The sequence below is a fragment of the Thunnus albacares genome, chromosome 9 (assembly GCF_914725855.1).
Source record: "Thunnus albacares chromosome 9, fThuAlb1.1, whole genome shotgun sequence".
In the NCBI taxonomy this organism is placed as follows: domain Eukaryota; kingdom Metazoa; phylum Chordata; class Actinopteri; order Scombriformes; family Scombridae; genus Thunnus; species Thunnus albacares.
The window spans coordinates 6,189,063-6,215,531 of NC_058114.1; the positions used below are offsets into that span (position 1 = coordinate 6,189,063).

General features: G+C 37.2%; 1 long non-coding RNA gene across 2 annotated transcripts; it reads left to right on the forward strand.

Annotated features, from left to right (window-relative positions):
- The first annotated feature begins 12,404 nt into the window (after nt 1-12,404).
- Nucleotides 12,405-26,170, forward strand: LOC122989084. Of its 2 annotated transcripts, XR_006404937.1 has the most exons (5): nt 12,405-12,762; nt 13,388-13,466; nt 15,170-15,240; nt 23,352-23,511; nt 24,890-26,170. It is a non-coding gene; the product is annotated as an uncharacterized LOC122989084 (long non-coding RNA). The 2 variants fall into 2 exon arrangements; XR_006404938.1 differs by lacking the exon at nt 23,352-23,511.
- Nucleotides 26,171-26,469: the final 299 nt, after the last annotated feature.

A 26,469-nucleotide genomic window follows, 5' to 3' on the forward strand; every position in this document is an offset into this window, starting at 1 on the left:
GACTGAGGGTTGGACTGTCCTCTTGATGCATCATACAAGGGAAGGAGAGATTATAGTTGCAGTTCAGCTGTAGGACTTCTATGAAATCACCAGGCTCAGAAAAGAAATGACAACATGATCCTGATTATAAAATATATACTTTGGCTATTGTTCTACTCCACTGTAATGAAAAGTTTAGATGTAGCCTGTAGGGTTTGTACAATGTTGATCAAATTCAAATTCAAGTTTGATGAACAAACTGAAACTCCCCATTTTCTATTCGTTTGTGTCATGAGTTCATTTATAAAAGCCTAATTGCTTAATTTTTTGTTTCAAATAATTGTTTTTGGTAACACTTTATAATAAGGATCAGTAGTAATTTATAATACATTAGTTAATGATGAACTAATCTTGTAAAAAACATTATTATGCCTTTGTTGACGATTAATTAATACTATGTTAACATATCACAAATATTTTGTAAGTCGTTTATAAATGATTAGTTCATTATGAAATATTCATGAACACATCATTAGTAGATGATGTAATGATTTGCTGATATATTATGAAACACTCTCCTGTGTTTCCAGTACTGCCCAGGTGCTCCATAGAATACAAGTGGCAGCTTTTCTTGGTCACTGAGAGGGGGATAATGTCAACCTATGCATGTTGTGACCTGCCAGTATAGCTCCTCATGTGGGTGAACAGGGCCTGGGGACAACATATATGTCAGCTCTATATGATCCCCAACTATTTTCATCATCCTCATCAGTTATAAATGATGCGTAAATGTTTGACTAAATCATTTATGTCATTTACAAATGCTTTTGCATCCCTAATCTAAAGTGTAAACAATTCATCATACGTACATGTCTAAACTATCACTTTCAGATTACTCTTACCTGTTACAAAGGCTTATGCATGTACACAAGGCTTTTACAAACCTCTTTGCATCCCCCTAATCTAAAGTGTAAACAAGTAAGCCACGTAAAGCCCATGTGAAAAATAAAGGAAAAATGAGTTCAACCAACTTTATTGAAGTCAATTTTATTAAATTTAAACATTGAAACCAACAGACAATGTAAATCAAAGCAGAGGTCAACAATTTGCAACAGTCGGATAGACAGACCTGATGTTCCCTCTACAAAAATTACAATTTGACTCTGCACTGTGTTTAGTTGCAAGTAACCAGCTTTCAAAATGACAGACAATTTTAAAGTGCTGCTGAATTTCACATTTATAAACAAAGTCCATTAAACCAGGAACTTCAAAAAGCTCCACACTGTGCCACACATACCAGAATACATAAAATAGAGTAGTGCACAAGCTGTGTCAGGCCAACAGCCATGTTTGATTATGTGAGTCAGGATAATGTACTTGTAGGCTGGTTTTAGCTTCAGTGGTTTGAGTCTCATAAAGAGCCTTTGAAAGTCTTGACATGTTTGAAAAATTCGGAAGAATATTTCGAATTGAAAGTGTCAGTAAGGATGAGGAGAATGCAGCCTTCACCAGCCACGTTTTCAGTACCAATTAGCCATCCGCTGAAGTTGTTTCGGGATGGGAACTGCAGCAAGGAATCGGTGGGCACGTCCTGATTGACCGGCTATGTACATCCATATTTCAGTGGGCGATTGCGTGTGTGTGATTAGAGAAAAGTATTACCCATAGAGTCCAGTAGAGGGCTCCATCTGTGCTCATAGAATAACAGTTACAATACTGTAACCTTCGATTCTTGCCATTAGCATGTTCTCTGTGCTTTTTAACCCCACCCTTTTCATGCACAGTGATACTAACAAAAAAAAATACAGCTTGGCAGAGGGTGGCAGCTATTGCGGGAGCACCAGGTATGTAACATACATTTTTAAATGCACAATGGCTAGCTGTGGTTGTGTGTTATTTACTAATACTAAATCATGTTTACCAGCTAATAAAGATAATCGTAAATTCAGATGATCCACAAGCCTATGACGACATAACCATGCCAACGAGCTCTTAAACACTGACTTGGCGACAATGTAGCTGGCCACGCTTAGCCATTTTGTAGCTTTGTCGCTCATAGTGTGAACATCCCATTATGCTCAAAGCATCATATAGCTCTACAAGTGGGATAATATTGGAGTAAATGGACGGCCAGAGCAGTTGCTGTGGGCATCTAATACTGCCGCGGATGGGTTGGGGTTAGTTGAAAGCCCAGGGTGTCTCATACAGATGCTAAAGGGCATCTTTGTCCCATGAGCTATGTCGGTATCAGACGCGGAAGAATGTGACAATGTGTCAGTATTTGATGATCTGGTAATGAGAACGGGTTGGAAGAATACAAGTTGATGCATTTTTTATACAGCAAAGATGGACATAATCTACCTCAAATATAATAAATGGGCACTTTGGAAATTAAACTATAATTTTATGGTAATGGGTTTATTTTAATAGCATTATTGACTGATTTTATTTGGTACTAATGTTGAGGTGAAAGTTTATTTAATAAAGGCTTATAAATGGAACTCAAGTACAGTATTTTCTTTTTTTATATAACTTTGAGCCCATGGTTCTCATGTTCAGAAAATACATTAAAAAATTAGCACTGAAATATAGTTGTTTCTATGATATGCAGTATGCTTCTTGTTGAAGAAAGTGATTACATGTGACTCTTCATTGGTAGTAGTTAAAAAAAAAATCACATTATTTTCCTTTGCTCGCAATTTTTCCCAATTCCTGCAATTTTACAGCAAAAAGAGCACATAAAACATCATAAACTGTATCGCAATTTTTGAGAAAAGCTGCTGTAAAATCAAGTATTTTTGGCAGCAATAATCACAGAAAAACTGGACGGACTGTTATTTGCATGATACCCAGAATGTAGAAGTGCAGCTCCAGCCTCACACATCTGTTTGAGAAATACACTGAATGTGTTCTGTGTTCTGTGATTTAGACAAAAAAGCCTAAATCTGGCCCTCCAACAGCTTTCTTTCTCCCAAGACCCGCACTTCCCAGTCCCTCAGATCTTGTGCCCCCTTGTGTCTCAGCAGTGTTCCTTGAAGCCCAACGAATCTGCAATGCATTCCTTTAGTCCTTTACCATGCCCTTGTTGAGTTTTATTTGGTCGCTTCCCTTTGGGTAATACCTGCCACTGTCTTGAGTGTTGTCCCATTACCCTGAAAACTCAAGTGGACTTTTATGAAATCAACCCTTCAAGGAACCAGAGAGCGAGTGAACAATGACATACTCTGAAGGACCACATATTACAAAGAATGGATTCAGATATTTATTTCCTCTGCACAGTGAACCAAAGTCATGTGGTTGCAAGTGTAAAAGAGCTGAAATATTTAAATTCCCCCTCCACTCAAAAATGTGTTGTTTTTTTTTTCTTATTACTTCAGTTGGATGTTTGACCTTCACTCTGCAGAATGATGTATGTGCAGAGTTTGACTCTAGAAGGCTGTTTTCACATTCATCTGCTGAAGGAGGAAAGTTTCTCTGTGTTCACTGAAAGTCTGAGTTAAAAGGGTAGGCCTACGAGCATGATTTCTGACATCTATTTGTGATAACTATTTTGGAAGCTGAAAATGGTCCAGTATGCAACTTACAGACTCCAGTGCACATACACTAATAATGAACTTTACAGTGACCAAGGAGACATATTGTGTCCAGCAGTTCAGCTTTTGAAAATGAAAATATTTGCATATTCATAGATCCTGGATTTTTAATGAGGAAGAAGGAGATGTAATTTTAAGAATTTTTAACAAGGTAATTGAACATTTTAATGGAAAAAACCCCACAGAATTATTATTCAAAGCAGTATATTTCTGTTTTAAACATGTCCAGAGATATTTTAGATTTATGAAATTAACCAATCTGCAATGTTTTATTCCTCATTTCTTTTGGTAGAGTTACCTAGCGTTTACTATTTCATTATCATAGAAATGATTAGGTCTGCCTAAGGGCTTCTTTGTTCCTCTGCTCCCTTTGGCAGCTGGCCCTTACTCCACGTGACCACTGCCTGAATTATACTGCTACACATATTACCAAGTGCCGAAGGGAAGTGAAGTAGGGCATGTTGAACGATTACTGAAACGCACTGCTGTTCACCAGCTACAAGGTCGGTGGCTCGCCCATCCGTGCTTTTTGTCAATATCAACAAGCAGCATTCGTGGAGAGAGACAACTTGTGTGCAGATATAATATGTGCTGTAAACCAAAGATATTTGTCTCAGAGATATTTTCCAAGTGAAATATTTTTGGTTGTGCTTCTCACTGATTTATTGAAAGATTTTGTAAAAGATGACAGAACTTAAGAGATGGTGACAGTGATCAATTTCTGTGTTGATCAACAGGTGTTGAATGAACGAGAGCAGCTTTGACAACTCACAAAGGGAATATTATGGAGTAATAGGAGGGAAGAAAAATCTGATAGCCATGACGATCAATGCTTTCATTCTTCATTCACCATAATGACGATGATTAGTAAAATATCCACACTGCTCTAGACAACAAAATTGCACTTTGCTGCTTGATTGTTACTGACACATCCCCTCAGTGTGCCTTTCTTCTGACTTTGGCAAGTCATGTTTACAGTGACTCAAGACCACCCTGTGAAAATGCGACCTCCCTGCTAAACACTAGCTATCAAATCTATCTATTATGAAAACAGAGCTCATAGTGTCAGATTTGTTGGTATTTTGTGTATGTTACTACAACAGCAAATGTGGAGTAATGAGAAGCATTTTTATTCATCACACTTTCTTGCATAGTTTCACTGATATAAACATTTCTCATAACATTCAGTGAAAGATTACTGAAATTGTCCAGACGTTTCCCTGCACATTAAAAAAAGGACACACAAAGGAAAAAACACTACTTAATTCTAGATTATTTTGTTTATACAGTATTGGATTTGGTTTTGTCATCAAGTTATTTTTTTTCCAGTATTGCTCAGTGTTGTGAGACCTAAAGTGTGTTTCAACACTCATTTGCCATGCTTTCCTGCACATCTCTTCGGTACTTGATGTTACGTACCACCACACATTATTTGTGCCCACTTAACAAGAAAGGTGGCAGGGAGAGCATAATATTTAAAAAGTTGAAAGCACTTGCCCTCATCTAAAGATTTCACAAACACTATTCAGTAGGGAATCATTTGACAGCCATTTGCCTCATTGTGCATGGCAGTTATTGTTCCATATACCAATTAATGTCAGTGAGGTTACAGCGATTCCAGGGAATAATTGCAGTATGTGATCATCTGGTGAGTTCATCAGTGTCTTCAGTAATGATAAAAACGAATAAAGTTCGTGATTTAAAACAGTTTTTCATGAAAACATGGTACAATAGCAGCTCTCTGAACCTAAGGTCAGAATTTTTACATTGTCTTGATATTTTCTGTTCATTATTACATTATTTATAGGTTTAGCCACAGCATGTCAAACTGTTTTTTTTGTGAATGCTATATATAATTTTTTATCAGAACAATTCTGGTAGCAGCAGCCTGAGAGACATTAAGGGAGCTACAGACTCTCAGGTGAGCCTTAATGAACACCTTAATGAAATGGATGTCTGTAAATTGATTAGCTGATAAAAATGGAAGTTTTATAGGAGATGGTTTAAAGATGAGGGTTAATGTTTGAGTATTGCTGTGGCTCTGCCATGAATGCACAATTTTAATAGCTTCATCAGCCAAATTAATAGACTAAAAGAGAGGACAGAGTTACAAATCTCAGGTGAGATTTTAAAGTGACAGCAGATGTTTGGTTTAAATAGCGTAACATAAATCTGAGTGGAACTCTATCATATGTAATTTTGAAGTATTAACATTAGTCTCAGATTTACATTAACAAAATAAAATAGGGAAATATCACTTTAAAAATCCCCAAAATCCCTCTGCAAGCCCTGTTTTGGGTAGGTTACAACTATGTATTGAACAAAGTAAATTTAAAGGACATGTCTGGCGATCATTTTTTTTTTCTTATTCATTTATTTTGTTGGTGCAATATAATATAACAAAAGACATAAGAACATAAGACAAGATAGTTGGGCAGTATCAGAACATACAGACATTAAGATGGGGCAGCAAAACAGTTTAGGACATTACACAGTGTGGCTCCATTGAAGGTGTGGGAGGCAGAGGAATTGTTAAGCTGTGGTGATGTTTGTGAGGTTTTCTTTTTGTTAACAAATCTCATGTAGAGCCAAACCAACCAACCAACCAATGAATTGATCATACTTACAAGTATTGTGTGTGTATCTAAAGCCTGATCTTATTCCTCTGTGCTCTAGACCCTTTGTTATTGTTCAAAAACTAGTGAAAACACATCAACTAACCATACCGTTTCACCACAAAGAATACAGTCACAGTAGATAGAAACAGCTCCAAAAACTAATAACAGTGAACTTCAGTATAAAGTCAAGAGGTAGTGATATGTAATTCCTTGTTAGTTTGGCTCTTCACATGAGATTTGTTGACAATAAGAAAAATATAGAAAATCATCAGCCATATCCTCTAAGCTCTTTGTGTGCCAATCAATCAAATCAAACAACTTTATTTTTCTGTTAGGAACTTCTTTTGTGAAGAGGGTATCAGTGCACACAACCAAATAATAAGCAAAACAGTCAAAAACAGATAAAAGCAGCACTGACATGTGTATGTGTGTGTGTGTGTGTGTGTGTGTGTGTGTGTGTGTGTGTGCATATGACATTAAAAAAGAGAGAGAACAGGTAGACACACACAAACACTGATATTGATCCCAAAATCAAACCTACACCCTTGCTCATGATCATCGTGTATCTCTGACCTTAATAAGAAAAAATCTCAGATTACAAATATTAATGAACTACATCCTAATCGTTCATTTTTCCTAGCTTTATTCTCCAAGGAGCAGGATACTTGCCGGGACACACGGTGTAAGGTCTTTGCAGACAGCTATAATGCCGATCTTAAACAATGACAGATAGTCCTTGATTAAACTTCTGCCTATGAGGGCAGCCAGATTTGATAGCACAGGAGTGTGAGATCATTTGCTTTGATTATGTCACACTCTCGTTATAGAGAGCCAATCCCTGAGAATTAACTTCAGTTCCGGAACTCTAATCATTTTTAACCATCCCGCTGAAATGAAGGCAAGAGTGATCGATATAACTTCGACTGATTCCATGTGGGGGTCGCTCCACTTCTTATCTCCTCCTCCAACGGCATTGACAGATGAATTTAACAAGAGGGGCACTATCTGCCTTGCCAAGAATAGAACGGCTAAACTATCTGCGGCCTTGCTTGCATGGTTTCAGCAGTATTGATGAATACATCACAGTGTGTTCAGTCAAAAGGAACCAATCCTCTTCGTCTTTTTTTTTTTTTAATCACTGATTCAGTTAGATCTCTTCCCATGGAGCAGAGCGCGATGACCCAAGGTAAGCTGCATTTTCACAAGCAGATTTGTATGCTGTTAGAAATAAAAATGCTCTCAACACTGAAATACATTTATTCTACATTATCTGCTTGAGGTCATGAGGGCTCTCACAGCTCTTACCTATCCCAAGCTTTGTAATAATTGTGAATTTCATCTGTTATTTACATCAGTTGTCATGTTTACTCTGGTCAGCAAAGTTGATGAAAAAAGTAGAGATCTGTACTAAAATGTAGGCTACAATGAAACTGGTGACTGGTGCAGTCCTGTCTCCTAGACATACTAATTTGTGTCCCCATTTACATTGTGATTCACTAGCAAGACCACACCGGTGGTACGGAATACACAAAATAGTTTCAAATAGGGCTGGATAAGAGCATGTATGGTGGGATGATTGAAGGTCAATGGGAGGAATGAAGGTGGTTGAGTGTGAGGTGACAAATGGGGGTTGTGATGCGTCGTGATGTGTCTAGAACATTCAGGAACCTGGGGAGACAGACTTAGGGTGGGGGCACATTTATGAGTCTTGGCTTCATCAGCCTCCAAGGTTAGCTTCAAATGACGAGGTGAGAGCAGGCTTTTCAGATTCCATTGAGGTGGCTGTGGATGTAGCTGTGGTAAGCATAAGTTGAACATTGGCTAAGAATTTTGATGGTGTGGTCTGAGATTCTTGTCTGGATACTTTGGATGGGTTCGAAAGGGCTCAAGGACTCATGAATTTAGGTGGAATAGAAATACGGGGTGAGTGGCTGAGCTGGTCAGTCTGGCTTGGTGTGAGATTAAATATGAGGGTGTCTTGGGAGTGGATGGAAATATTGGAGAGCCTTGCATGCCATAACGGGTTGTAGGTGGAAGTGGTGGCAATGAACTAGTAGCAATGAACATCGAAAAAAACCAAAGAATGCTAGGAGAGACATTGATTTGAGGAATGGATCCGTGAAAGGGTTTAGGTATCCTGAACGAAGGGGTTGGATGCAACGGATGATGTCAGGTGTGAATGTTTTCATGCGAGTCAAGGTTTTGCTTTTTGTAGGCCTTTGATTAGCATATTGACGTGGGGGTGAGAAATGGAATGTGCTGGAGCTCCGGAAAGCAGTTTGATGAAGAAGTTAATCCTGTTGATGTACACCTGGATGGAGGATGATCTCACTCTGAGAACTGAATGGGCATAAGTAATAAAGCTGGTGATAAAGCTGGTTAATGATATGGTAGGCTGTGTGAGGTATGAAAAGCTTAGAACTGCCCCACCCTGAGTACTATGATGATGAGGGTTTTAGGAGCAAGACTATTTATGATAGCTTCTTGTGATGAGGTGATCTGGTGGAGACGCTGACGGTTCAGTTGAAGATGGTGGCTGGCATCAGATGGGAATCTGAGTCTGGTGCCAAGGATTTAAATTTGTGAAATGAAAAACAAGAGAGGGAGTCAGTGATAGTATTTTGTAGCCTGAAACGTGGGCAGCGTGGATGATGTATTGGTGTTAGGCTGAGATTAAGGTGAATTTGCAGATGAACTACATGATGTTGAGGGACAATGAACAATCTTTATTATATCAACAACAATGTGGCTGTCTGTATGAATGAAGATGACTTTTCAGACCACTCATGTCCCCAAAGAGGGGCTGTTATAATGACGTCGTACGGCTTGTAGAAAACAGAGGAGGGAGGGTGGGGACAAGTGGCTGATTGGAGGTGCAAACCCTACCAATCTGAAAGAAGGTGCTGCGTCAAATTGCAGCAGGATGTCATCAGACTGGATGATGCAGTCATCACAGAAAATTAAACACCATTCTGAGAGGAAAGGGAATTATGCCATGGTCTCAGCTCCGTTTTACAGGCATCATCCGGTACAATGTAACCATGGAAAAGCTGGTGGGAAGGGAAGGAATGACCCTGCGGGATAATGCGGACAGTGCAATTCAGGTGTCTGAGCAGGGAGAGAAGCCAGCACTTGGAAGTGTCCAAGGGCGTGGGGGTAGGTTGAAAGCTAGTAGATTTGGGAAGGGCATAGGTCACAAGCCATAGAAAAGTAGGCTGCGAACAGGGCTCTGAACTGAGTGCACCGTGATAGGTGCCCTGATTGAACTGTTGAAGATGGCCAGTAGCCTGGGAAGCAAAGGGAACATGGTAGGTGTAAAAACCAGTGCAACTGAACTGTGAGGCTAAATCTAAGATGATGGTCAAGTAGCCATCAAGCTTTGCCCTGTGGTCGGGTTAAGACTGAGCATATGACATCACAGTACAGAGAAAAGGAGAAAGAAAACTCGACTGGCATGAGTTGTCTGGAACATGAAGGTGAAGGTTGCCTGTGCTGAGCTGCACCTTGGGGGGTTGAGAGCTCTCTGGGACCAAGTGGGTGGCTGGAAGAGCTGAGCGAAGTCGGGGTGAGCAGAGGGAAAGATGGAAGCTATGGAAGAAATGCCACTGGTAGGGTTAACGATGGGGAGAGCCAGAAGACAGGCAGCAGGTGGTGCTGTAGAGAAGGAAGGTGCAGTCGGGTGTTGGGAGAAGGATGAGAACAGAGACAGGTCAGTAGGAAATGGAGTGGGTTGGAAGGAGGAAGCTCCATAGCTTGCTGACGGTATGAACACTGGTACTGATAGTGTATATTGTGAAAGCAGGGGCTGGAGAGGCAGACAGGAGCTATATTAGCTGTGGCTGGAGGAAGCGAAGAGTAAGGCATGCTGGGATGGACGGATGTGTGTGTTGAGGTAGAGAGTGCAGCCTGCAGAAGCGGCAATGAAATAAATTTAAAAAATGCACAGGACAAACAAGATAGAGAGGGAGCAGGCATATGGGGAAATAAAACCTGGCCCTCAGTAAGGACTGAAGAAGTAGTGGGGCATCTTGACATCAGTAATGTGTGGCATCAGGGCGGCATTGGGTGGGAGCATTTGGGCAGCTGGCTGGAGGAGTGATGGGAGTAGAGTCTTCATAGATTTGGAAATGTTTGGCTTTACTATCGTTTAGGAGGAACGGCAATTGGCTATTGTGTGAATGCATGTGGAGCATCTGGATCCCGGCCAATCAGAGGTGCAGTGTGTGGAGTAGTAGCTTTCCTCCGAGGAGCAGCAATGGTAATGGCCTCTGTGTGTATGCGGTGGTGAAGGAGGTATCTCATAGGTACTGCTGGATTGACAGTTGTGGATGGTACCTTGCAGAGGAACGAGGATCGTGGACCGCATAGCTTAGTGGCTGGTTGTAGGGATCAGGAGTCAACAACGGATCGATCATCAAACAGGTCACTGTCTGAACCGTTGAAGACCAACCTGTTGTCCATAGTCATTGGGAGGTGGATGGTTGGTGTACAAAGTGCAGGACTTTGGGATTCACATCCTGAGTCCTGCGTGTGGTTAGGTTTAGGGAACAACACATCCTGTCTTGTGCTTTATGTCCCTTTTGACCTCTTCTGCATTAGCACAGTCTTTCCTTAACCATAACCAAAGGCTGCGAGGGCCTAAACATAACCTTAAAGTTAAATAATGTTTTACTTGCCACGAGTAAATATTGTATTGCAGGGGCGGATATTGTCAAAGAATGAATTAAATTATTTTTCAATTAACCTTTTACATTTTGTGATGCCTGCCTGCTACATTTCTGGACTGTCTCAAGCTTGGGTGAGAGTCAAGACAACTCATGGTACCTCAAGCCACAACTTTGATTTGATCGTGTTATCGACTTTCAGGACCATAGCATGATAGGTATTAGTCTTTAATACCTGAATCCAAAAGGCCATAGTATTTATTGCATTAGAGTTAATCCTTCTTAAAGAGTTAATCCTCATGAATCATATCGTGCTGTGACTGACAAACTTGACAAACTATAGCATAGTGCACTGTCATAATGAGAATCCGAGAGTTCTGTCTGAAACAGAGAATGAAGTATTGACAATAGGGGGCAGCATTATGTACACTCCTCTGCCTTTAAACATACAGTATCAGTTGTGTACTGTGTACTAAAAATTTTGCATGTGCTGTGAATAGTTAATCCCCTAAACAGTGGAAAATTGGGCAATATTACACCCGAGGGTGTGCTTTACCGTCATTGTTGCAACGACAGTGATGCAATCAGGAATGAGGCGCTTGCACCAAGTTCCGTAAGCATCACTGAAGTGTCAACAATGATGGTAAAGCACAACCTCGAGTTTAATATTGCAATTATACAACAGTTACCAACAAAATAAAAGATAGAAACAAAATGTATTCATATTGTGGGGCAATTTGCTCTAAAATTGAAAAACAAAAAACATTTTGATAGTGTTATCTCCATTTTCATAGAAATCCATGGGATACGACTAATATATACTCTCAACTGAAGGAAAAATGGTTAAGTTTTGTTGTGTATGGGTTTTTCAGTGTGTGTGAGTATGTGCGTATGTAATTCGTCTCACAGTCAGAGTTCAATCCACTCTGTAAAGGGTCTGTTTTGTTCAGTTCAATCCAGTTTCACAAACATAAAAGAAACACAACTCAAGAGTCTGCTCCGGCTGATCCCCACAAAACAAAACACACCAAAGATGCTCGAAAAGCAACACAGTACATAAAATAAGCACAGCAGAAACATCAGATATGTTGGACCACTGTATATATCTTCAAACGTTACAGTTACAGCTGAAAATTACAACAGAAATAAACAAATTTGCCGAGTTCACATATGTCCACAATTCAAATCAACTGCCAGCTGTCAACTTGGAAGTGACTGTCAGTGTGACGTCACAATCTATTGCTCTAATCAGTGGCGGAGTAATTTTTATAGTGATGAGGCATTTTTCATTTGAGCACAGCTAGGTGTGCTGTCATGCTGATTTGATCATGTTCTAAATGTTAAGTTGACCAATCAGATTGCTTGGTCAGAACTACCTGTTGTATAACACCATGTATAAAAGCATTTATGCAACAAATCACATGTTGATACAAAAAAACAGCTCACGTGAAGAAAAAGCATACATTTTGATTGTCATAGCAAATTGCAATTAATGCCATGCAATTAATATTACTAAAGAGTACATTTATTGCTCCTCAGTTACACTTTTTCTGCTATTTTCTGTATATTGTAACAGTATATTTTTTTAAGCTGTTTCTGTTTATTATTTATTTATTGCATCTGTTATACTGTTTCCATTTCAGGACTGATTTTACTTCTCAATATTTAAGTGCATTTTATATCTGTGAATTCATGTCTGCCATCAATGAGTGAATCTTTTTTTTTTTCAATTTGAAATGGTTAATACTGTATCTGATCTATTGCTCGTGTTGTATTCACCTCCAGCAAAAATGTTCAAAGGAAGAACTCTCTCCATGGATGATGGCAAAGTCCAAGGTTGTAGAAAGCCTGAGGTTTAGAAGTCTTACACAAAGCCTGAAGTAACAAATTGTCTGCCTCTCCCTCAAGGTGAAGCAGCTATAAGCTAAATCCTACGCTTTATATTGTTTGTTTGATAGTTTTTATTCAGGTGTTGTGTACGTTCCGTCTGTTAAATTAAATAAGACATGATAAAGACACAAGACACACAGTCCTGCACAACAAAAGAAATGCATTTTTGTGATTGTTACATGATTCTATCATATGTTTGGATGCCATGTTCCATTTGTTAGATAGTGTTTGCTTTGTTTGTTTTTCATATATATATATATATATATATATATATATATATATATATATATATATATATATATATATATATAGATAGATAGATAGATATTCATTTATTTGCATTAAAGGCTAAGTAAAAGCACCTGGATGGTGACACAATTTGTTTTCCTCAGAAGTGATTTAGTGTGGTGCAAAGGTTAACAAGATCCCACTGTGGGAAATGATGAAGGACACTTATTAATATCACAGCATGTGCTGGCCTGGGGAAAAGGGCCACTCTTTGTTTTTTTAAGCAGTCAGCCATCCTACAGTGTCAGAGTGGAGAGGCAGGGAAGGCTTATTTACCACTTGTCTCCCAGGTTCTGTCACATTTTTGTATAAAATTTAACCCTTTCGTTATATCTCATTACATTGTTTTCTCTAGCATCTGAGTAGCAAAACCTGGACTTCTTGTTGTAGGTGCAATCTCAAACTGTAGAGAAGAAATAGAACTAATAAATTGGGTAAGTTGTTCCACCTTATTGTTGTTGTTGGTCTGCAGTTAAAATATCCTTAAACAGCAGTCAGTTAAGCAGTATTGACATTGTCAATTTGACAGGTGCCACACACTAAAGCCAATCAGCATTCCTCAGTAGCAATATATGGTGATCATATCCAATAATTGTAGATACACTTGTATTAACATTTCACCACAGTCTTGTTATATCTGTTAAAACCATATTGGATTACAGTCCTCACTGAAATGAGTGGCTTACAGGAGTGATATAATGATAATAATAATAATAATAATAATAATAATAATAATAATAATAATAATAATAATAATAATAATAATAATTATAGTGTGTGTTTGTGTATTTTCTTTCTATTGCTCTGACGGTGTGGAAACCTTACTCATAAATCATATCTTGATGTGATGAAAATAGTGTATAGGCTAGGTACTGTTTGTACATTGTGGCCATTGATTTAGCGTACACGTAGACTTGCTAAATGAATGCAACAATATTTAAGCATTTAATTTTAGGGAAAAAGGTGTCTTCAAGCTGTGTTAATGGACTTTTTGCTCCTTTTAGCTCTGTTTTGACCTCCACTAAATACTCTATGGGTCTTTAGCTCACAAGATTCTTCACTGTGTTCACCAGCTAGTCATTATCTTTGTCTGTTTGCCATTTTGTTTTTGCTTACGACAGCTGCCTGCTGGTGGAAACAGGGTTGATGAGAGTGGGACTGAACTATATAGTAAACATGCATAATTTACCAAATTGTACCATATAGTAAATGTGCCTCAATCAAAACAATGATTAAAAAGTGTCTCCATAAAGTCCATAGAGTTGCAAACTCGGATGATTATCTTTAAACAAGCAACCCAAGCGACAGTCATTTATCCAATCTTAATGTCAGAAATATTGCTCAATGCAGGTTTGAATAAAGAAACGTTGCTGAGAACAGGTTTACATGAAAAAGTTAAAGTTATTTTAAGACAGACTTCTTTGAAAGTAAATGAAATGAAATGAAATGAATATTCAAGTGTTTTTGTCATCTATATAGGAGCCAAAGGAATCTATATAATGAATTTCTTGTACCAAAGCAATTCCCAATTTACTAAGATAAAAAGATTACAAATCAAAATTTGCAATGAAGATGCTACTGATATATCTATCTATCTGTATATAAACCTAACTCTTTATTGTACACACACATGATGAGACATTGACAGCTTAATTACAAACTGAGTTTCCCCGAGTATAGATTAACTTTCAATTTTGTTAATTGGCCCCCCAAATGACATTTTATTTCTTTTTATTTTCTTGCGGAGGTAATTAGAGTAATGAGGAACATAGCTGTTTAACAATAACAGCCTGCACAACTGTGCTTGGGCAGGCAACCACTGCTGCACTGAAATGTGTTGATGGCTGAATTGTAAGTGCTGGACTGGCAAGCAAGCAGAGGAATTTTAAGAGAAGCAAAGACGGAACGAAAAAAAAGGGGGAGGGGGGAGGGGTGGCGGGTGAGAGAAATAATCATTGGGAGAGGAATGTGCTATCCACATGGGCTCCTGCTAATTGCCTCGCTCATGAGTTTGTGGGACGTGTTAGTCGGCTACTGGATCTGGATCCAGCTCTGCCGCCTCAGGGGTGTTGGCATCTTGGCTCACCAGACGACAGCTCAGTTTGACATGGACTTTTTTTTTTTTTCTTCCTCCCAGACATTGCAGCTTGCTTCCCCTAGAGGTTTCCCCCCATCAGAAGTGGCCTAGCTGTGATGGATTGGCATCCTGTGAGTGTCAAACTGCTTTATGGCTCTTTAATGAGGCGATCAGGCAGAGGGAGCCCCCACTGCCACTGCCACTATTGGTACTTAAATAGGAAATCAAAACAGGTGAAGTTTCATTATAGCTGCTGCTGTTAGCACCCACCTTCAGTGGCCAAACTACTCCCAAGCAAAAACAAACATACTCATTCACAGATACACACAATTTCAGTGAGAGTGAAAATTGAAGTATTTCCATATTTCAGCTTGCCTCAGGTCATATTTTCATGTTTGTGTAATGGACAGTCAGTACTCAAGGGATTTGTGGGAATACAGTTCTTTCAGGTTTTAATGGTGTTCCCGAAATAAAAAGAACTTGACAGAAATTGCATTATTCCTATGTTTGAATTCAAATACACAAAGGAGGACCAAGTGTACCCACATCCAGGCAAATTATTCAGGTGCAAGACAAAAAAAATTTTATTGCAGGGTACAAAGGAGTGAGGTCTGCACACTATTAACATCCCGATAAATAATTGTATTCTCTTTTTTTAGTAATCTCTTTTTTGAGGGAACTGAAATTTGAATTCAAATACAGGCACATATTGTGTGTTCATATGTATTGCATAAATTAAAGATAAGACAATGGCATACACATGCTGAAAGCAGATGTCTTCCCTGCTTCAATATCACATTATTTTTGGAATTACATCATTAGTGAAACACCATAGAACAGCCAGCAGAAAGCTCCATTAAATAATGATGTTACAGCTCAGAACAATATGTTGGTTTAATTTATTCTGCATTGACAGAACACCCACCCACCCTCACATACAATCTGCATATGTACACAAATACACACACCTACACCTTCTCAATAACATACATGTCTGCACACATCAACCCCACGCACACATACAAACACTCAAGCGAGAGCAAAGTGAACCATGTTGACAAAGAAATACTCTAATTATGCATAAAAGAAGATACAGAAGCAAGCAATTACTCAAACTGTCACAACAGTAATATGGGTGTGCATATGCTGTATTCCATCAATCAGGAAACTGCCACATGTTTGCCTCAGCACAGGGCTGTAGTCTGGTGACTGGCAAATAAAATCTACCCTGACAAAATTAGTCGAACGCAAACTTGAACGCAAAAATAGGTCTGTTTATTACAAACAACAAATCCCACTAGAACATATTCAGTGTATTTATAAATTATAAAACCTGAGCTGTGAGGACTTTTCTTCACCACCAAATTCTCTGGGAGAACAATCTGGCAACACATAAGTGACAGTTAAAACTTGGGTAACTGAGCATAAACTCTAAAATGCTTATTATTTGTTTTTCTGGACACATACAGTGAACTGAACAATTACTTTCCTTCTGCATGAAATGGAATATGTCACAAACAATAAACTGGTCTTCCCATTTTTACCTGTTTGCAAATGTTGAGGTTAGCTACAGTTGAAGTTTAGGCAAGTATAAATCAGCTTTAGTTGAGGGTAAGAAGTTTCCACTAAAAGTGGGAAACATTTTTATATGCAAGGTATTTCAATTTCAACGTATTGTCTTATTATTGCTTGTTATTCTTACTATTATCTCTTGTTATTTTTCATGGCCATAGTCTACCTATTTTTTTAAATAAACATATTTTAAGAACTATAAAGCATAAACCAATTTCTGCTTTGATTGCAGAGGTGCAGAAAGCGATGAGATCTATTACATGAATAAAAGTAGCCATATTACACCCTGCATTGAAAATGTCACACAAGAGTCTGTAAATATTACTAGCAAAATGAATGTAAAATGTGAAAAGTAAAAGCACTAAATGTAATAAAAATTCAGAGTATTTTTCACAATTATGTTTTATATCTTTATAAAACAATTATATTGCTATTACAAATACAGTCATGTAGATGTTGCAATTGGTCATGATGGGGCTAATCTTAAGTATTTTATATATAATTGGTTTAATCTATAACAAGCACAGTACTTGAATAAATGTCAAATTTAGTTGAATATGCACTTGAAATGTAAAATTCAAGCGACATTGAATGTAATTTTCATTTTGTGTTGCATTGTGGAACAATCAACACCACACATTCTATTCTAGTCAGTGGAAGTTCATACAGCTAATAGTGTATAATAAATATTCCAAGTATTAAACCTGTGACTTGGAATCTTTGATAATGTAATACTGAATATTGTGCAACTGGGAAAATGGTGAGATGCCTCAATTTCATCTAGTTATACTTATGCATTTTAAAATGGCAATATGTGGTAACCAAATTCAGTGAACAAATATCATTTTTACTGTATTTTAATAGACAATGCAGGTTGTGGACATTACAATAGATAAACTACCACCATGAGTTCTAGAGGATATTAAATGATAGTCCTTTTTTGTTTATTTATTGACATATTGATGTTTTTTTTTTCTTTTTTCTTTTCTTTAATTTAAGACAAATGTTCCAAAAAAAGGTAGACATAAAACATAAAAGGTCTCTATGACATGGGGATAATAGAAAATACAGAAATCAAGACAGAAACAAAAAAACAGTTATGGTGATACAAGTGATAGTATATTGAAAATTGGAGGTGATCTGATGGTTGTGATGTTGTTAAAGGGGGTTATAGAGCTTTCTCCTGTGTGTTCTCTGTGTGTGTGCGTGTGCATGCTCAAAAGAAGCAATAATATGTGTTGTTATGTCTGAGGGGGTGAATAGGATTGTGCATGGTTTATTTAACAAGGTTAAAAATAATGTAGTTTCCTCATATTCCACTTTATTTAACCAATATGGAGCAATTAAAACTGCATATTGAGAGAAAAATACCATAAATACCCTTATGGGTCATATCCCTTAAATACTTGCAAAATTAAAGGTCTTGACTTAATGTCACTGCTTGTGCTTGAGTAAAAAACTGTTAATTCCATGTTGTCTTATATCCCCATTGCTTCACGGAGGCTGAACATACAGAGTTTCCTGATAGGAAATACTTTGTGCTCCTCTTCTAAAGAAATATGTGTCCTAGGAATTGCTTGCAAACAGAACCAATTTCATGCTGCTTCAAAACTCATAAAATCATTTTAATTCAGCAACACAAAGCTGCTCCCAGACTGCTTCAGTCAGATGAAGGCCATTATGAGTCTAGGATTAAATCAACAATACATGGTATAATTGACATGAAACTCTGCATAGTCCTTAAACACAAACAGATCACAACAGATTCAGCGTCTTCCTCTGAAGCTTACCAGTTCAATGCTTTTGCTGTTATGTTGGAATCATATAATTGCTCTACTGAGAATTCTCTTAAACTGTACCATCCTTTAATAAAGTCAGTATTCTTTACTAAAGTCAGTATAGATATATGTTCAGCACACCAAGATACACACTGCATTCCTTACCCATATTGTATATTCACACTGGGATTCTGCAGTGAAAGATCTTTCTTAAGTGCAGTATCAATGCAGGAAATAGATGTTCCTTAATGTAGTGAGGCAAAAAACAAGTGCAGGTCAGGATTTTGATGGGTGTGCAGTTTTAGACTTTCACATGGGAGATGGGAAATGGTTTCCCATCTCAGACTAAACAATTAATGTTCGCTTTTTTGAACCATGACCACAATCCCTCTCTAAACTTCAAGTGTTTCAGGTATAATCACAGTGGATGTGTTTTTAGCTGTTGAGGACCTTCCTCATTTTCTTTATAATTTATTCTATTGGGTTTGAAGTATTTTCCATGCTGCAAGGAAACAAAAAAAGTAACTTTAATAAAAGCTTTACTTTACAGGACCTTTAATCTTACAACAAATTCTCGTAAATCTTTGATGTAATTTGCAGGTAATTAACAGTTAATTTCTTGGACAGTTTACAGAAAGATTGGTGCAATTTGATATAAATTATAAGAAAAAACTGAAAAAGAAATGTTAAGTTGGTTTAATTGATAAGTACCCACTCATCATATTTGGGTTCCTCGTTGTTGATTTGCAAAAATTCTGAATAAATTAGGCTCTTAAAAATTCTTTAACTGACAGACAATAGTTAGTTCTTAGTTCTTTGCAACTATTCAATGAGCGCATTCCCCATATACTACCAAGTTACATACATTCAATACATACAATTACATTAATACTTTCAAAGCTAAGAATGAACAGTGGCAATGAACATGGCAACTACTTTAAGGAAATTGTTGAAAAAACTACATATGAAACTACAACTCATTTTGCACCACCTTTCATGTAAAATTTCCTAAAATTTCATGTATGTCTGTGTCTTTGATTTCCTGAACATAGCTTCTGCTGATAGCTGTCGTGTCGAGCTTGCCAGCATACAGGTAACTGACAGCAGTTACGTGTTGCATAGTAATAGTTACAGCAATACCCTCTCAGTGCAAAGAAATACCTCAGTGTGATCACGATCAGAGCTAAACCCTGTGCACCTCATTTTTTCGGTGTTCAGTCGGATCATTTTAGCCTGGTTCCAGACCTCTGGAATAATAAACATTCAAACTTGCTGCCATCAAAATTAATCCGTATTTTTGTGAACCTGAGCATTCTGCCTGGAGATAAGGCTGCATGATATTTACCATGTATACTGTGGATCCCAGCACTGTGTCATTGTTAAAAAAAAAAGTTTTCTATTATCACTTCTGCCATTGAAGCAGAGGTTTGGGTGGAGCCCTGCTTTATATGCAAAGTAAACCCATAACCTCTTTGCTTCGCAGTCATAGGGACTCTGACACTTACTCTTACTCCACAGAATAGCCTCCTTAAAAAGCACAGCAAGTGGTGATTATGTAAGGTGGAAAGTGGGTTTGAAATGAATCATATCCTTCAGCCTAGCCCTATGGAACAAATTCAATCTACCCAAAAGTGCAAGCACTGCCTGTCTAGCACGGCACATATGCACTTAAACTCATTTTAAGCATTTTGATTGCTATTTGTCCATGCTTTAGATTCTAATCCCTCTGCATAGCCACCAGAGACTGACTGTCGGAGGCAGCAGGCAGCATTAAAAAGGTCCCAGGGACAATGATTTATGTCAGCACAGTGCATTTGTAAAAGCCAAAACTGAATAAGAAATCTTCGGTAGTGACTTCAATAGGTCAGCAGAATGAAAAGGTACACACTGTTTCCAAATGAAGGTTGTTGAAGAACAATACATTGCATTACCTGATTTTTTTTTGTATTTATCTTACTCCATATGAGGCTTAAAGACTTATTATTGTTCTTGGAAATAGTAGTTAAAAAAAGAAAATGAGCAAAAGGTCCACTTTCACTTTCAGTCACATCTTGTGACCTTCATCAGCAGCTGGAGTTTGCTCATTTGTCGTGGAGATGGTTCACTTGTTATCATGTGACCTAAGTATGTCTGAGCAACACATTTTTTTGTCAAACTACGTACTTTACTTTTATTATTGCTATAATATTAAAAAGCCTTGATCGCCCTGTTTGTTTTATTTATTTACTTACTTATCTATTTATTAATTTTTTGCTGATCAATTTGATTTATTTAATATTCATAAATTGAACCTTGGAAAAACTAAATCATCAATTAGTTTGTAGAGGCAGCACTGTAACTGATAAAGACATCTCCTTCGTTTTCCGTTTCAGTACCTGTAAAAAAAAAGATTTGTAACAGACAAATTATATCCTCTAATAATAAATCAAGTGAACATTTCTGAACACAATTTAGACTCTATTTAAATGGATTGTTGAGTACACTTTTCATGCAGCCAATGAGCAATTTGGTCTAATGATTCTGTTAGATTATGCCTGATATAAAGCAGTTATGGCCTCCCAGCAATACTTTATGCAAGTTAAACTCTGTATATTGGACAATGGCTCTGCAGCACACTGTTATTACTGAGATGAGCCCTCCAACTTAGCTCATTTCCATCCAAATGTCAGCTTTGATTAATCACCTCAATGAGAGCCCTCTACCATCTCATGCATCTGCCAAGACCCAGCCTCACCACAGCAGCAGACTCTCAAATAGGACTGTGTCCACTGGCAGATTCAGGATTGAGAAATTACAGTATGGGTATGGGTACAGTGAGAGGATATTGAAAGAATGTCACCAGAGTTTCATCAAATTAAATCACTCCTGCCAAGATATCAAAGGATCTTGAAGTCTAAATTGAATTAGTAAAAGTCATGATATTCCCTCAGATTGATTGACATTTCCATCATATGTCATGTTCCAATAAATGTTTATCGTTTTTTAATCAAAATACAAATTGAAAATCAAAGTTATCACAAGTTATTTTTCTGACTGTATGGGTGAAAGTGCCTTGATTGAAGACATCTTGACAGTTAAATGCAGAACTGGTGGTAATAAAGTCAATAATGTTCATAAAATTAATTCTGATGCAAGCTCTCAAATGATTTTTATTAAGCAGAATGAATTGCATGCAATATCATATACACCGTTAATAATAGAAATAAACAGATAAGTAATATAAGTGAGTTATGAAGATACTTAATCTGTCAAACTTGTCATTCAAAAATGATTTGTTTCCAAATGACTCACCTTATTATGAGTTCAATTTATTCAATTTATTACTATTTGGCCGATTGGGAAACATGATTATAAGATCTCAATCTCCCCATGACAAAGCAAAATTGTTGATTCATGAAATATGATCAAAAAAGATAAAGTTATTAAGACACTTTTTACACAAAGTTTGGTCCTAAATCATTGTACCAACTACAGTAATGTATTCTCAACTTCAGAAAGTCCAATGTGGAATTCCAGGAAACTGCAACCTCTTCTTTTGAAGGTTACCTTATATTGATTATTGTGGGGTGGAGCTGGTGGGTGGAGCTCAGTTTTTCTCACTCTTCATCCTACTCAATTTGCAGCAAGCTAAGGTAGTGCAATATCACGTGAATGACTAAGATAGCCATAGCTGCATGAGTGCATTTGCTTTGAGGCAAATGACAATATATAATGAGAAAGCTAAGTTAGTGTTCATTTAGTGGCACATGCTTGTTTCCTTCTTGCAAAAATACCCTCTGACATTAAATTATGTTCAGATACACTCCTAAGCAATTTTTTGTCTCCCATCGCACTTTGCAGAAATTTGATCACCTGAGTGTTGTACGTATTTCTTCATTAAAAGCAACAACAGACAGTGCTTTAAAAAATATTTTTGGAAAAGGTCAAAAAGAAAATATTTACAAAAAAAAATGAAAGACGTAAGATCACAAAAGACTAAGCACCCAGCAGGATCAAAAGCATGACTGAAAGCAAATAAGTGATATAAATTAAACATAGAAAAATGTGTAATAATAACAACAACCATGCCCAGGTTAAAATAAATGATTTATAGATGACACAGAGAAGGCACATGAGCATACTGATGCCCTGTTTATGCAATGGACTGGTAATATAACTGGTAACAGTAGCATGCTACTTGTATTGTCATCTATTCTGCATTCAATACTTTTTTTGTTGTTTGTTTTTTTTGTGAAAAAAAAAACAATATTAACCATCAGCTTAAGTTGTTTTACTTATTTTCTATCCTTTGTATTTGTACATTCAAAGAAAACTAAATGAGTCTTTATTTCTGTTTGACCGTAGGATCATTTGTGTTTATTCACCCCAAACAGCCAGAATACATTACTGCACAGTAGCCATAAGCTAGCAAGCAACAACAGGCACCGACTGTGTCTGTAGGGTCTGTGTGTGTGTTTGTGTTCAGTTCAGCCTCTGACTGAACTCAGAACTCATCAGGAACTCAGCCTCTTTCTGTTATTTCCCTCCAGTCTCTGTCCTTTTCCCCTCTCCTCTCTGTACATTCATGAAGTACATTCATAAAGCCCCATGATACATGCAAATTTTTTGCTTAAGTTAAAACATTTTCAACTTGCACGGACACATATTTGCTTCACCCGACGCAATTTGTATCCATTCATGTCTTTGAGTTGACTTTGTACACTGAAAAAATGGGAAATAGCAGATCCTTGAATTTACAAAAATGAAGTTAGTATATGCAACACCATTCATTTATATTCCTTTTGTGAACATGGTTTAATCAAGTTGACTTCAGTAGTTTATGGAGAATGTTGAATATACTAGTTTCTCTTGCATTGATTGAAACTGATTGAATTGAAATTTGAAATCATCAGGAAGTGTCGTTGGGTACTTCGCAGCAGAAGTAAGCTGCTGCCAGTAAGCTGGATGCCAATCGCTGTAAAACAAGAAGAACAAGAAGAAGCATTGTTGACTTCAAAAATTGTGGCAGATTCTGCAGCCACATGTCGCCTCTGACAGAGACCAAATTACTGAGTAAGTTCAGATGTGGATAGCTAGGGGAAAGGCTCAAAACAATCATTGCACAAATGGCTGATGTAAGTGATACAGGGATCTCACAGTCATGAAAAACCTCGAAACATTAAGAATTTTGACAGTGTTTTTTGGAAAATATTAAGATTTTTAGAATTGTGGAAGGGTTATGGAAAATTGTAGAATTACAATTAATTACCACATAATTTACCGGCAAGAAGGGCATAAAAATCGTACAGACTATCAGGGAGGCCATGAGTGCATTTATTTTTCATCTTTCTCTTTCCACTATTTGTGCATGTTTTTGTCTGAGTTTTAACCTTTCCTTTATTTACTTATTTATCTTTATATATTTGTCTACCTCCTATTTCTTTCCATCTTGTTCCTGTCAATCTCCTGACTACATGATTTGGAGCTCACAGCAAGGCTAATACCATCATAGGAACCCTGGAGTTATGTTCTCAGAGAAATATGTCCACATATGACAGTTTACATCAGGAGTTGACTTTAAAATAAAGCACAAAGGCCTGAATCAAGATGCTAATCAAGAAAATTTACTTTCAGTATGATGATGTAGATGCTGGATTAGTGTGGATCATTAAGGGAGTCTGTCTACATGGGTGAAGATCCAGAAAACCTTATGCAGGAATATGTGGTATATACATGAATCAGTGCTTACTTTTTCCCATATCTTCCACCCTTCTCTACTTGATCACTTGGGCTGAAATGGTTCATTGATTAATAGAAAATGTATTGATTATAATTTTGATAAACTATTAAAATTTTCAGCTTCATACCATTATAAAATCAATACAATGTTTCTTGGTTGCTGGTTAAACTAACTTAACAAATTTGAGACATGACTTTAGACTGGCTAGTTGTGGTTGTGGTTGGTATGTGATTAGTATGTGACTAATCAAGTAAAAAGAAGCACAGTTCCAAGTCTTTAACAGAGTATCGGATGCACAGTTGTGGCAAAGATGAAACAAACAAAACACTGACACTCACTGTCTGTTAAACAGCTACACAGGTCTCTGCCATGACTAAAACAATTGTAAGATAATAAAAGATATATAAAACAAAAGTCAGTCACCAATATGATGGTCAAAGTTTGACTGGCAGTATGGCGGCCACAACAGAGTTCATGTGATTTAAATGTCAGCTGAAAAACCAATTTGTTTGATTAATGTTCTACTGTAGTTACCTGTCATTGTCTCTAAATTTACCTTCATTCTAACATTCACCTTACCTTGTCTAGATCTATACTATCACTATGCCTGCTCAGTTTCATATATTTTTTTAAAATTCTTTTCTCGTTAGGGTTGGTTAAGAGGTCCTTTTTACCTACCTTTATTTACCTACCTTTGTCTGTTTTGTACAGCGCATGGATGAAGACGTCATCAACGAGGCCATTGAAAACACCACTGCTGGGATTTATGTTCTTAAAGATCATGCTTCAAGTGGTGAACCAGAGGACATTGGAATTGTTCTTGAAGGCATTAAGGTGATGCAAGATCTGGATAATGTAGCATTAGCTGTTTGCGATACTGTTCGGACTGATGTACGCCCTGCACCTCAGCTACCCTGTTGACCTCTGCTATACCTTTGAAGTAATCCAAAAGATTTTCATGGAATTGGATGGATGTAAACTTTCTAAAAAAGCACTCACTCAAAAAAGCAGGCTATTTCAGTGAAAGGGTCAGAGACTGTGCCGTCAGCGGTAAACCACAAGACATTTAAATTGTCCTCAAAGGCATCTTTGGTATTGCTACAGGATACCATTTGGACTGCTTTTTCATTTTCTCTTGTGAATCCACTGTTCTAAGTTGACAGTATTTCCTCTCATGAATCCATTATGAAAACAGTTTAAAGAGGGTTTGCAACTTGTTTGCTGCTCTGAGTCAACTTTAAAAACTGCTGCAGTATTTTGTATTTGCTGCCTTGAATCCTCTTTGACAACGGCTTATACAAGGTTTACATGTATATTTGTGTTTATTCCTCAGGGGAAACAGTTTACGCAGGGTTTTGTTTTGTTTTTTTCATTTGCAAATCTACTTTGAAAATACTGTTTTCAGCAATGTGAAAATGGTGTATGCAGGGTTAACCTTGGGAGTAAACTTTTTAACAAAGCACTAGCTTTAATTTGCCTTATTCACTTTGTGCCATGTTTGGTTTACTTCAGTGAAATAGTGTTCTTCTTGTTTTGTATTTGCTCTTGGGAATGCACTGTTTGTACTAACAGTTCACATAATTTGTATTTGCACTTTTATACCTACTGTGACAACAGTTTGTTCTAGGCTTATAAATGTCTTTGCTGTTCTAATCCACTCTGAAGATATGTTTGAAGTATGTATATGCTTCTATTGATACACTGTGAAAAAGGTTAATGCAAGGTTACGTTATATGTATTGTCAATCCATTGCATTTTATGCAGAATTTACAGTATTTTTGTTGTGAATCCACTGTGAAAACAGTTATGTGTGGTCTGCATTATTATGTATTTGTGTATTTGTGTCCACTGCTGTTGATACAGGGTTTACAGTGTCTAGTTTTTGTGTTTTGATTCCTCTTTGAAATCAGTTTACAGCAACTCCATTTTGGGTAAAGTTTTCCTGCAAAGTTTTAAGGCTCAATTTAGCAAAATTATAGTACAGAACTCTGACTCTGACTTTTTTTTGTCAATGCAAATCTGTTTTGTTACATTTATGATTTTAAACATGGGACCAATGTCTACAATGCATTTGGATAGAGTTAACTTTAACAAATCAAGTTTGATTTACAGACTTAACTCGAGTACCAGGGACATAATGAAATTGCTTTAAAGTCACATAATACCCTTGAATAATATTAGAATTAGGAAATCAAGTTAAAGTTACAGTTGAAAATCAGGTACCCTGGACATGATGAAATTACTTTAACATAACACAATATGGTATTACAGTAACTGATAAATAATATGTT